Source organism: Mustela nigripes, chromosome 6 (genome assembly GCF_022355385.1).
Source record: "Mustela nigripes isolate SB6536 chromosome 6, MUSNIG.SB6536, whole genome shotgun sequence".
NCBI classification, from domain to species: domain Eukaryota; kingdom Metazoa; phylum Chordata; class Mammalia; order Carnivora; family Mustelidae; genus Mustela; species Mustela nigripes.
The window spans coordinates 86,445,905-86,457,865 of record NC_081562.1 but is presented as its reverse complement, the minus strand read 5'-3'; the positions used below and the strand labels follow the sequence as shown (position 1 = coordinate 86,457,865).

At 39.6% G+C, this 11,961-nt stretch overlaps 1 protein-coding gene and 1 long non-coding RNA gene across 3 annotated transcripts in view; one reads left to right on the top strand and one right to left on the bottom strand.

Annotated features, from left to right (window-relative positions):
• The window catches only part of SCN8A (sodium voltage-gated channel alpha subunit 8), a 175,938-nt gene that overhangs the window by 163,412 nt on the left and 565 nt on the right, over positions 1–11,961 (bottom strand). The gene's annotated exons all lie outside the window — the stretch shown is intronic.
• LOC132019691 (uncharacterized) overlaps positions 11,762–11,961 on the top strand; it is a 7,965-nt gene continuing 7,765 nt past the window's right edge. The window contains exon 1 of the long non-coding RNA XR_009404836.1: positions 11,762–11,905. This is a non-coding gene — a long non-coding RNA (uncharacterized LOC132019691). The remainder of the gene's footprint in view (positions 11,906–11,961) is intronic.

Here is an 11,961-nt window from a genome sequence, read left to right as displayed (position 1 = left end):
AGAGTGGGTTAAGCCGCTGCCTTCGGCTCAGGTCATGATCTCAGGGTCCTGGGATCGAGTCCCGCATCAGGCTCTCTGCTCAGCAGGGAGCCTGCTTCCTCCTCTCTCTCTCTCTGCCTGCCTCTCTGCCTACTTGTAATCTCTCTCTGTCAAATAAATAAATAAATCTTAAAAAAAAAAAAAGTTAAAAGGAAAAAAATATATATTTGCCATACGTTGAGCTAGAACTTCAAAAGCTTTTCAAATATTCTATTGGACTTATTCTTGTGAAAGAAATAGGACCCTATTTGGTGATAGTACCCTAATAGGAATATGTTTCCCAATAGGAAAAAAGACCCTATTCATCCCAGGGGCACTATGAACTGGCCCAAAGCCACAACCAGATTGCAGGCGTTCTGATGCCTAAACTTTGTCCATAAAAACATCTGATACCTTCATGTCCAAAATGGACATGTCCAAATGTCCATACTTTGAACTCTATAGATCCACACTGGATTTTTATAATACCCTCAAATGTCAGCAGTTTTCACAAATAAGGGTTCTTCCTGGGTTCTATGAGTGATGAGGAAAAAAAACAAACAAACAAACTGGAAAAGTCTTGACAATTCAACATCTAAAACAAAAGCAGTACCTAAAAGGAGCTGATGGGTCTATAATCCCAGCTAGAAATTGACACCTCTTTCTGGGGATGATTTTTTTCTTGAGATTTTGCAACAAATTGTACTGAGTAATAAATGTATGGCTCTTAAAAAGCAAGCCAACAAGGGCACCTGGGTGGCTCAGTGGGTTAAGCCTCTGCCTTCAGCTCAGGTCATGATCCCAGGATCCTGGGATGGAGCCTTGCATCAGGCTCTCTGCTCAGGAGGGAGCCTGCTTCCTCCTCTCTCTGCCTGGCTCTCTGCCTACTTGTGATCTCTGTCTGTCAAATAAATAAATAAATCTTTAAAAAAAAAAAAAAGCCAACAAATCTCTCTCTCTGAGCAGTCCCCTGAGCAAAGACAGGGCTGTAGAGCAGCGCCCAAGCAGGAACCTGAGTCACAGCCTCTGTTATGTCTGCTGCGCCTCAGCTCTGGGAAGCAGCACAGCAAGCCTGCTAAGGAGTGGGAGGTGAAAGTGGTGGCAACTCCCACGACGCACAAGGCACAAGAGAAGCCAGAAACTTACTAATGGTTGGGAAGGAGCATGTGGCAAGGAACGAGGCCTATCAGCCCCCAAGGGTCAGGCTGCATGCAATCGAATTAAAATTAAAGGTGGAAAATACTCAGATCTAATTAATAATATCTCTTCGATATCCAGTCATCACACAAAACACACTTACTTTCTTTGACCTATAAAACTTTTCAGCAGTTTCTAATGCCAGATCCCCAAATGATAGAAATCTTACCCCTTCTGCACTTATGGCTGAAATTTTCTTATGAGTCAGGAAAAAAAAAAAAAAAAAAAAAGGCTTCTAAGATAGGTGAAGTACTCATATGGTTATTCTACCTTGTTTCCCCACTACACTTAATCACTCATTCTGTGTCCTTCTTTGGTCTTACACATCCTTCCCCCTCCTTTTCCAGAGATAAGGAAGAACTACTACAAATAGAAGGAAAGAGAAAAAAATCTCCATATCTACCAAAATATTACTTGCTCTAGAACATCTAGATTAATAAAACAGATTGCCAGTGGCTCCTGGGTGGCTCAGTCAGTTAGGCATCTGCCTTTGGCTCCGGTCATGATCCCAGGGTCCTGGGATAGAGTCCCATGTTGGATTCCCTGCTCAGCGGGGAGTCTGCCTCTCTATGTCTCACACTCTCTCTTTCTAATAAGCAAATAAAATACTTTAAAAAGTGAAACAGATTGCTGGCATTCAGTTAAGAGGTCTTTATAGACTTTCCTCATTCCAGACTACCCTAAGAATGCCTTCCCAGGGAGCTTTTGCTTAACTATTCTTAACCACAGTTACTTTGAGCATTCACACTAAAAAACAGGTACAAACTTATAATGTGATTGCACAGAGACTCTCCTAATGGGATTACCATAAGGATGCTTTGCATCCCTAAGTAGAGTGCTAAATTTACTAATATCTTTTACATGAACTCCGTCTGCTCTATTGGTTCCACACAAACCATGGGGACTTCTGCCAACTGTCTGAGTGCAAACTGTGGCAAATGTTAATGGAATTTGCAAGAACTCTGTAATTTTAGTGGTGAGAAAGAAAATATTAACAAATTAAATGAAAAATTTTATTGCATTAAATTAAATTGCTTTTTTCTTACATGTATTGTTAATTTGCTTGCGCATGCTCTGATGTTTCAATCACCCTTTTTATTTTCTTTTTCAAAGACCTTTACTGAATACAAAAGGCTAGAACAGAACCTGAGCAACCTGAGCATACTTTTTGCTCTAAATTACCACTGTATACTGAAGTTGCACATTAGGGCTCACTGACAACTGTCTGGTACCCCAGATATATCAAGGAAGTTGATACAAGTCAAGCCTGACATTTTGTATCCACAGCCCAAGATTCAATACCTGAAAGAAAAAGCAACAGCACTAGCTGATAGAGCCTCTTTCCCTCTGCTTTCAACTATTAGAATCCTCTCAGTTGTTACCTTTAATTAAGCCTGCAATTTCAATGGTTTTCATGAAGCACACAGAACATAACCAAATGATCAAAGAAAGCAAGCCACTGAATTTCAGTAAGGACAAAATAGTCATCTACCAGGTCTATGAAAAGGTGCATAATACTTGTTTCTTTATATATGAAACTAAAGGTTAGTTGAGAATATCAAGGAAAATGACCACATGTTAAATGTCTACAAATGGACAGAATTTAACACTCCAAAATAAGAAACAAAAGGACAGAGATCGACAAAGTTTAAATAATCTTTATCAGTGAGCAAGCACAGAGAATAAAGAAGTGGGAACACTTAGGTTTCTCTTAAAGAAAACTTCAGAAGCTCAAGGGGCGGGGGGATAACTCTGTGCAAAGAAAGGATTAAAAATTAGAAATAGAGGTGCTGGGTTGGCTCAGTTAGAAGAGCACCTGACTCTTGATCTTGGGATCATGAATTTGAGCCCCACATTGGATGCAGAGATTACAAAAAAAAAATTTTTTTTTAATTAAAAGGTAGCTTGTTGGGGCGCCTGGGTGGCTCAGTGGGTTAGGCCGCTGCCTTCGGCTCAGGTCATGATCTCAGGGTCCTGGGATCGAGCCCCGCATCAGGCTCTCTGCTCAGCGGGGAGCCTGCTTCCTCCTCTCTCTCTGCCTGCCTCTCTGCCTGCTTGTGATCTCTCTGTCAAATAAATAAATAAAATATTTTAAAAAAAAAAGATAGCTTGTTAATAACCAAGTTGGTCTGGACTAGACTGCCAACATATATTACAGCCTATACCCCCACCCATATGTTCTAAATAGAAGATTATATCTCTGAATTTTAAAATGGCAAAATAATCTTGAACTACTCCTCCTCCCTTTTCCCATGTAGTCTTTCATCAAGTCCTACTGAGTCGTCCTATAAACTACTTCTTACATTAGGGAAATATTACTTAAATACATGGGACACACATATTCAAAATTCTCTCTCTTTTCCCTCCTTTCCATCTTCATCACTACAATCCTGGTCCAAGCCCTTGTCACCACCCATCTAAGGCCAAACCAAACAGTCAATTAGCTGCACATTCATTATATGTTCTATTCTGTCCTATTACACATTGCTACCCAATCCTCCTGACACATTTTAGCACAGCTTTGATGATGTGTCATTCTGTGCTACCTCAAAAGTCCTCTATGTTCTCCATGGTCTCTAAGGATAAACACAGCTTTGAAAAATCGTTAATGTTGGGCTACCTCTACCCTATCTTTCGCAGGCCTACCCACTGGGGAAGGGGAGGTGGCATTCAACCACAGCCCAACTGATTCGCTCACTGCACTCCCAAAATACTTCATGCATTCTCACCTTCTTACTTTGACTCACACTGTCTTACCCAACCATTCTGTAAAGCTCAGTTCAAGTCATACTTCTTCCATCACCCTCTCATCATATCAGCTTAAAACTCTCTTTTCTAAATAAATAAATAATAAAAATTCTATACCATTTATATGAACTTAAACCCCTTACAGTTGTTGCCATGAGCCATTATGAACACCTCTTATTTAACATGTTGTGTTTATAATTATTTCACCCAATAAAAACATTCCTGCAACATAAGGTCTATCTCTACAGTATCTTTCAACACCTGTCACAATGCCTCACCCTTAGTTGTTACTCATGAAAATTCTGTCGATTGGTATGGTCAGGATAGGTGATCTACAGTTCCCCACAGAAATCAAAGTGTCAATAGTTCTTGAGGCCATGTCTTTCTCTATACTTGTTCACATGTAATTCTCATATGGAAACCCTAAAAAACAACTTAGTTGGTAGGAAATGGGTGCTTTGGCCCAAATTAACTTTTTACCTTAAATAGGCCAAGAAATTTCACTAAGAAATATAAAACATAAGGGATTATCTGTATCATAAGGGGAAAATTAATCTAAGGTGATTTAAAAGGAGAGTTCAAATCCCAAAACTATTTTAATAGTTTTCTCCAAAAGACACTAGAAATAACTAGGTATGTGCCAGGGGAGAGAATGTGCACAGGTGCATATGTACACAAAAAAGAATACAAGAGAAGCTGGTAATGATAGTTGCCTTTATGGAGTGCATACTGACTAAGTGGGAGACAGTTATAAGAAGACTTAACCTTGAACCTTCTGATTTTTTAACAGCCTCTGTTAGCTACTCAATTGTAAAGTACATATTTTACAACATAGAATGAAAGAGATAACTTCAACAGTGCCTTCTGAGTAAAATTTTTTATATTAAATGACTTAGAATCTTTTTTTAAAAAGAGGAAACAAAATAATATTTAAGAATGTTACTAAATTTTTTAGTATAAAGCAAGAAAACACTCCCTAACTTTTCCAATGTAAGAATGGGATAAAGAAAGCAATTGTAGCACAGTTCTAGCAGGCTAAAGATAAAATAACATTAAAAAAAAAAAAAAGACACCTTTCCAAGATTCCAAACCCCATCTAGAATATCAGGTCACAGAGAGGTTCCCAAAAGATCTGCAGAGGAGAGATAACTCCTTCTCTTAAAAAATGAGCAATTCCCCAAGTTCACGTCCAAACTCCCTTGCCCATTCAGAGCAGTCATTCCCACACTTTTCTCAAAGTCTGCTCCAATGATTCCTCACACTCCCAATATTTTCTTCATCAAAGCACAAATCTTTAAAAAAAAAATGCCTATTTTCTCTAATGTCTCTTTCCTAGAAGCAAGGCATTTCACCTCTTCAGTCTTCGCCAAAATCTTAGGAAATCCAATTGAGAATTCTGAAGCAAGTGAGATTTCTGGGTATTCTGACTTCTGAGAAAGCTCTACCAGTCTCATTTGCAAACTGCTCATTTTTTCTCCACAATTTAATAATAATAAACAATTTTTTTTCATTTAAAAGTGTTTTATTCAGCTTCTTGTTAAGACAAAAAAGACAGTAGTGAATATAAAGCAAAAGCCTAATGCATTATCCTTACTTGAAGAAGGGTTCCTCCTAAAACAAGAAACTAATCATGTCATATATGAAACTCTATTTATTTACAGGACAGTTGCTCAGTCAAATGAAGGAAAAATGCTATTTCACACTTGCTACCAGTGAATATTAAGCTTTTGGAAGTTTAGCCTTCAATTGTGAACTGCTGAAATAACAAGAGAATAAGAACAGCTGAAAAATGAATTGCCTTTTCATTGATAAAGTAGTAGTGATCTCTTCCTTTATCAGCCACTAACTAAAAACTTAAAGTAACATTTTAATTTGGATTTTTTTCCTTCCTAAGTTCATTCTGGTAGATATGCTAATCATCAGTTAAGTACCCAAAATGTAGGAAAAGGGAGGGAAATAAATGACGTATAATTCACAGCCTAGAGAATCCATTCCCTGGGTAAATACACATTCACTTAGATTTCTCTAACATCCGTACTCTCCAGGAACCCAAAGATTTTACAGCATAAAAACAGCACTAATCAACTGAACATGAAAAGAGCCTGTTAATATGTCTTCTGGGGGATTTCAGTGCTTTCCACTTCCAGGTCCCAGAACAAGCCCACTGAACATGGGAGGCCTCTCTGTACCACCAACAGTGACTATGAAAGTGCTTCAGACCCTCCCCCCCACTAACATTTCAGTCACTCTAACCCAATCAACACTTCCCAGGATCAAGAGAACTTGAGTCCCAAACCTAGAGTACCTCTTCGACTCTCAGCCCCCAGCTTTTATTTTGTTCCCCTTTCCTCAATAGGGCACATCTCCAAATACCTAAGGGAAATCTTTATTATCCACTTCCACCTTTGCTGCTGTAGCCCAAGAGCCTCCCAGAACCTTTCTCTGCTGCACCCTGAATACCCCTCCCAGCACCAACCCCCAGTATACAGCCCTACACCAATTTCAGCCTTGCATAAGCAAAGAAGTCAGGTGGTAGAGGCCATAATTCCTCTACAGTCCTGGTTATAACTTTCATTGGCAATATGGGAGTATTTATGAGTAACTATATGTATGTATTTATGTGCAAGAGAAATAAAGAAAGGTAAGCAGTGCAAGAGAAATAAAGAAAGGTAAGCAGACGCGATGACCTTTAAAAAAGTACTCAGGAGAGCTGCGGAAACAAAACAGGTGTGTTACTTCAATAAGTACATCTTCAGTTCATTTTCCCTGCTTTCAGAATGCTATCCCTCAAAGGTACTTCTGCCCTCCCTCCGCCTATCCCAGAATCTTTAATTATGCCCACTCACTAAAACACATTTAGCTACCTAGGATAATGATAATTTCTTAAAACAAAGCCAAAATTGTTCACGTTACTTAGTTATATGAACATCATGGGGAAAAAGTCTTTAATCATGGGTCAGCCAACCAACCTGGGTACCCATCTCCACTCCATGACTTAATGGTCCTGTAGACCTAGACAATGTGGTTAAGTTCTGGGACACTCAATTTTCTCAGCTGTAAAATAGGTAGAATAATATTTGCCTTACCTAATTCGAACAATCAATTGACAGAAAGATTTTAAAAGTTCTTTTTAAAAAAAATTTTTTTAGGGGCGCCAGGGTGGCCCCGTGGGTTAAAGCCTCTGCCTTCAGCTCAGGTCATGGATCAAGCCCCACATCAGACTCTCTGCTCAGCGGGGAGCCTGCTTCCCCCCCCCTCTCTGCCTGCCTCTCTGCCTACTTGTGATCTCTGTCAAATAAACAAATAAAATCTTTTAAAAAAATGTTTTTAAAATTTTTATTTATTTATTTATTTGTCAGAGAGAGAGATTGAGCAAGCACACACGTGGAATGGGGGGAGGACACAGACAGAGGGAGAAGCAGGTTCCCTGCTGAGCAAAGAGTCCAATGCAGGGCTGGATCCCAGGACCCTGGGACCATGACCTGAGCCAAAGGCAGATGCTTAACTAACTAAGCCACTCAGGCGTCCCAGGTTTTTAAAAGTTCTGATAGACAAACATAGAATAATAATTACCAAAAGTAGATGGTCAGCTGTGAGATCTTACTATATGAGACCCATTCAAATAAATCAGTGCAAATATAATGGAAAAACCTAGAATGGTACTGAAGACAAAAGCAACTCCAAACTTGATAATCACTCATCATAATTAAGATATCCAGCTCAAGGAAGAATAAAGGGGAGCCTCAGTCTTTGGGTCCATTCCGCCTTCAGATCCCAGGCTATAGCTAAAAACAGTTCATGGCCTGCCAGCTAGCTGTCAGTGCGAGAACATTTCTCTTGGGTAACATCCTACTACTCTAGGATAGTTTGGGAATGACTGAGGAATTACTTTGGTAACAATATTTGCCGTGGTGGAGATCAGCACTGCAATTGTATAATAAAACTTTTCTCCTGGGGCGCCTGGGTGGCTCAGTGGGTTAAAGCCTCTGCCTTCAGCTCAGGTCATAATCCCAGGGTCCTGGGATGGAGCCCCACATCGGACTCTCCGCTCAGCAGGGAGCCTGCTTCTCCCTCTCTCTCTGCCTGCTTCTCTGCCTGCTTGTGATCTCCGTCTGTCAAATAAATAAATAAAATCTTAAAAAATAATAATAAAATAAAGCTTTTCTCCTCTTAGACCAGCAACGCCCATCCAAATCAGGGTATCTGCAGATCCTATCCTCTATGCCAGACTGAAGATAAAGCAACTATCTGTCTCTCAGACTACCAAAATTTAATACAGCATGTCTATACTATAACAAATACGTATATAAACACACACTAAGCTGCTAAATCCTTAGAGGGAAAAGAGCAAATATACATTGAGCTCTATGTGTCAGAAACCACAAGGTAACATCGATTTCTTTTAATCCCCACAAACACCCAAACATAGGAATTATTATTCTTATTTTTATAGATGAGAACACTGTAGCTCAAATACATTAATTTGCCCAAAGTCACAAACCTAATAAGTAGCAGAGTCAAGACATGAACTTAAGCCCATACTGCTGCTGCTGCTTCTCAATGGTGTTAACTATGGCAACCTGCTAGTGTCTTCATTTCACCTTAATTCCAGACATGGTACTTACCTGTGTGTCCTGGCTGTGTTTCCACACAAAGAGACAGAGAAAATTTTCCCAGAAGACTTCCTGCTTGTCTCTCCTTTTCCTGCATTTACTTCCTATTCCTAAAAATTATTGTTCTAGGTTGAATTACCAGGTTAGACCTAAAAGCCTGTCATACCACATTTCAGCAATTAATATACACCTACAGTGTGACAGTTCTGTTTCCTTCCTTGTACACTTTAATAGCCATAGTTTCATTTAGGGACGTAAACACTAGATGGTTATATTTAATTTATCTTTTTTCAGAACCATTTTTAAATTTTCAAAAAAATTACCTTTAATGTGAAAGAATTCATTCTTAGAATTGGCCCGTAAAGTCTCTTGATTTAAATATAGCAAGATAACCAGGGGAATAAAGAAATCTTTCCTTAATCATCAAGTCAACAAATATTCTCCCTCTGTACCTACTGTGTGTGAGGCATTGTTCTACGCACTAACATATTTTAAGTGGCAAGAACCAGCTTAGAAAATGATACCATGCTCAGAAACTCAGAATAATAGTATTTTTAAACCAAGGCTTTTAGACTCTTAAGTTCATAGTCTAAATACTATTATTCTGAATAACATTTGCAAGTGCTTCTTGCCCTCCTATAGGAAAAAAAAAAAAGACTGAAAATATACAATAAAACAACTATTTTGCTTAGGATAGTTAAAACTAAGGATGACTTTTTCCTGTTTTTTTTTTACATATATTAAAATTTTTCTGTAATAAGAATGTGTTATTTTCATAATTACAGGAACTAATCGCACTCTTTGCATCTTTAACACTTTCTATATAATGTGGGGTTATTTTTTTTTTGTCAGATATAATTGATGGGAATTATGTATTCATTAATTCATGCCTGTGCCTCTAGAACTTATTACATAACATCAGCACATTAAAGATAATTATTTTTCTCTCCATTCATGGAATGTTTTTCTTGCTTTAGGTGGATATGTCTTTATCTCTGAGTTCTTTTCAAGCAGATGGGGATTTCTTGTATAATTGCTACAGAATATCAATAGTCAATCTTTTCTTGGTAATTAGCACAAGACCATAGGTCTTTTAACATTATGTGTGTTATCTTTTCAATGACATTAAAGTCCTTTAATCACAGTGAACCCAAATGGAATGAGCTAACTTTATGTAGAAGGAAGTTCCCTACCAACGGAAGTACTCAAAGCAAAGATCTCCCATAATGGAACTTCTGTGCTAGGAGGCTGTAGAGCTGAATTTTATGGCCACCTTCCCTTTCTAGAATTTTAAAATAAATTTTTTGACAAGTCTACTCTAGTGATATAAAGGACTGCATACTGGTCTCTGTGTATCAAGCCCTTTTCTCAGCTCACTGTTCAAATCAACTCAGAGAAGATTTCCTTCTGAGCCAGCTTGACTTAGCAAGTTATCTGATTAATTCTTGTGGAGACCAAATTCCCATAATTATTAACTGAGCCTTGCTACTTGAAATTGCCAAAATGTGCTAAAACAATGTAGTCAGCAAAATGTCACTGTATGTCTTATATATGGATCTGTTGCAGCCTGTAAAACACTGTCTCCATGAGGGACAGCCAAAATGAAGTTACGTGGGAGTAATAAAATATGATAACTAGGCCTGCAATCTCAAGAATAAACCCAGCTGCGCATGCACATACACATCTACAAGAAAGCCTGCTGATAATAAAAGCAAAGAAAAACCCAAATCGCGTCCAGCATGTGCATACTTCATGGCAGGGCTGGACCGGGAACTGTCCTTTAAGCACCACAGCAAGAAACCAGGGAACTGTCCTTTAAGCACCACAGCAAGAAACCAGGGAACTGTCCTTTAAGCACCACAGCAAGAAACCCTGGTGCAAGCCCCAACACGGGCACCCAAAGCTGGACCACGAGAAAAATTTGTTAAAGCTCCTACAAAAAAAGCAACAAGCACTGTACGGGGTTTGTTTTTAAGTATGCTATATTCTACTTCATAGTCCTTTATTAATTTAAAATAAAATCCTTTAAGTACTTTGATGAAAGTTGACAAAACCCCAAATGAAAACCAAAGGTATATTAAGTCTGCCTCTCAAACTGAATTCAAGAAACCAATAATTGGCCTGCACTATCAAGAACTGCTTTGCAATCTCCACCACCAGCCCTACCAAGAAACACAGCACATTTACACATACCCTAAATCAGATGTTGAAAACATAGAACATGCTCAGAGCCCTCTCCAGGGAGAGACTCGATTTCTAGGACAGATGATGCCTGCCGAATACCAAACCATCACTACCACCCCCCTCTCAAGCAATCAAATCCTCTTTCAGGGAGAACTGAAGGCCTTATGGGTCATGAGTTCCAAAGAAAAAATGCTGCAGTATTTCAAGAACCGGGTTACAGGCAACCTGCTACAAAGCTTTCAGCAATTTAAGTCTGATTCCCCCCGAGATTCCTACCAGAATGGCACCGGATGCTAATGTTCTCCAGCCATTTGCATTACACATCAAAAAAAAAAAAATTTTTTTTTCTTTGAGGGAAAAAAAAAAGTCCCCCCACCTCCATTATCTTCTAATAATGCACGTGGAGGAAAGCAAAGTACAGAGAGACGGTGAAACAGTCTACCACACCCGAAATCTCCTATGGAAAGCTAAAACATCCCCCAGCCCTAACACACGGAGACGTCTCTGAAGGCTCTCCAGGTTTAAACTTGAGAAAATTGTTATAAAAAGCACTATTGCCCTTTGCTCCCAAAGCCCTCACCCACATTTCCTGCTTCCATTCTTGTTTCTCTGGTACCCACTAAATTTTCCTGGTGTGGTAGAGTTTGCTTCATATTAATTATTTCTCCCTCTCCCTGGATTAGCCAGATGCAACGCCAAGTTTCTCCCCCCTCCCCCAAACAGACGACATTCTTTTATTATGAATACCGATGCCGAGAATCTTGGAATCTCCCCATATAAAATGCATTCCCCCGTGTTTCAAAAACTGCAGTGTAAGTGAGGAAGAGGGCACAGGGTGGAGTAGTTGGAAGGAACGCATGGTTTGAAGAATCGTATTTATCAAACTGAAAAATGATTCCCACCCCACCCGACCTCTAAGCCGGGGCCTCTGAATGGGTCCGAAAGCCCCAGCTAACCCCCGGAAAGTTAACTGCCAAGTCTCCACCGGTGGTTGCCGCAGGCAGAGGGGATGGAGCTGAGCTCTGAGGAAAAATGCCGAGGCTTTGCGGTCCCCCAAGTACCAAGAGAACTAGAGAGGAGGGGTCTGTGGAGCTGGGCAGTCCTGTAAGCCAAACGCTAAGAAGCCCGGGGTGCTGCTGATCCTGGTAAGGTGGGGGAGGGAAGGGAGAAAGGAGGAGAGGAACAGGCTCTGCATCGGGTG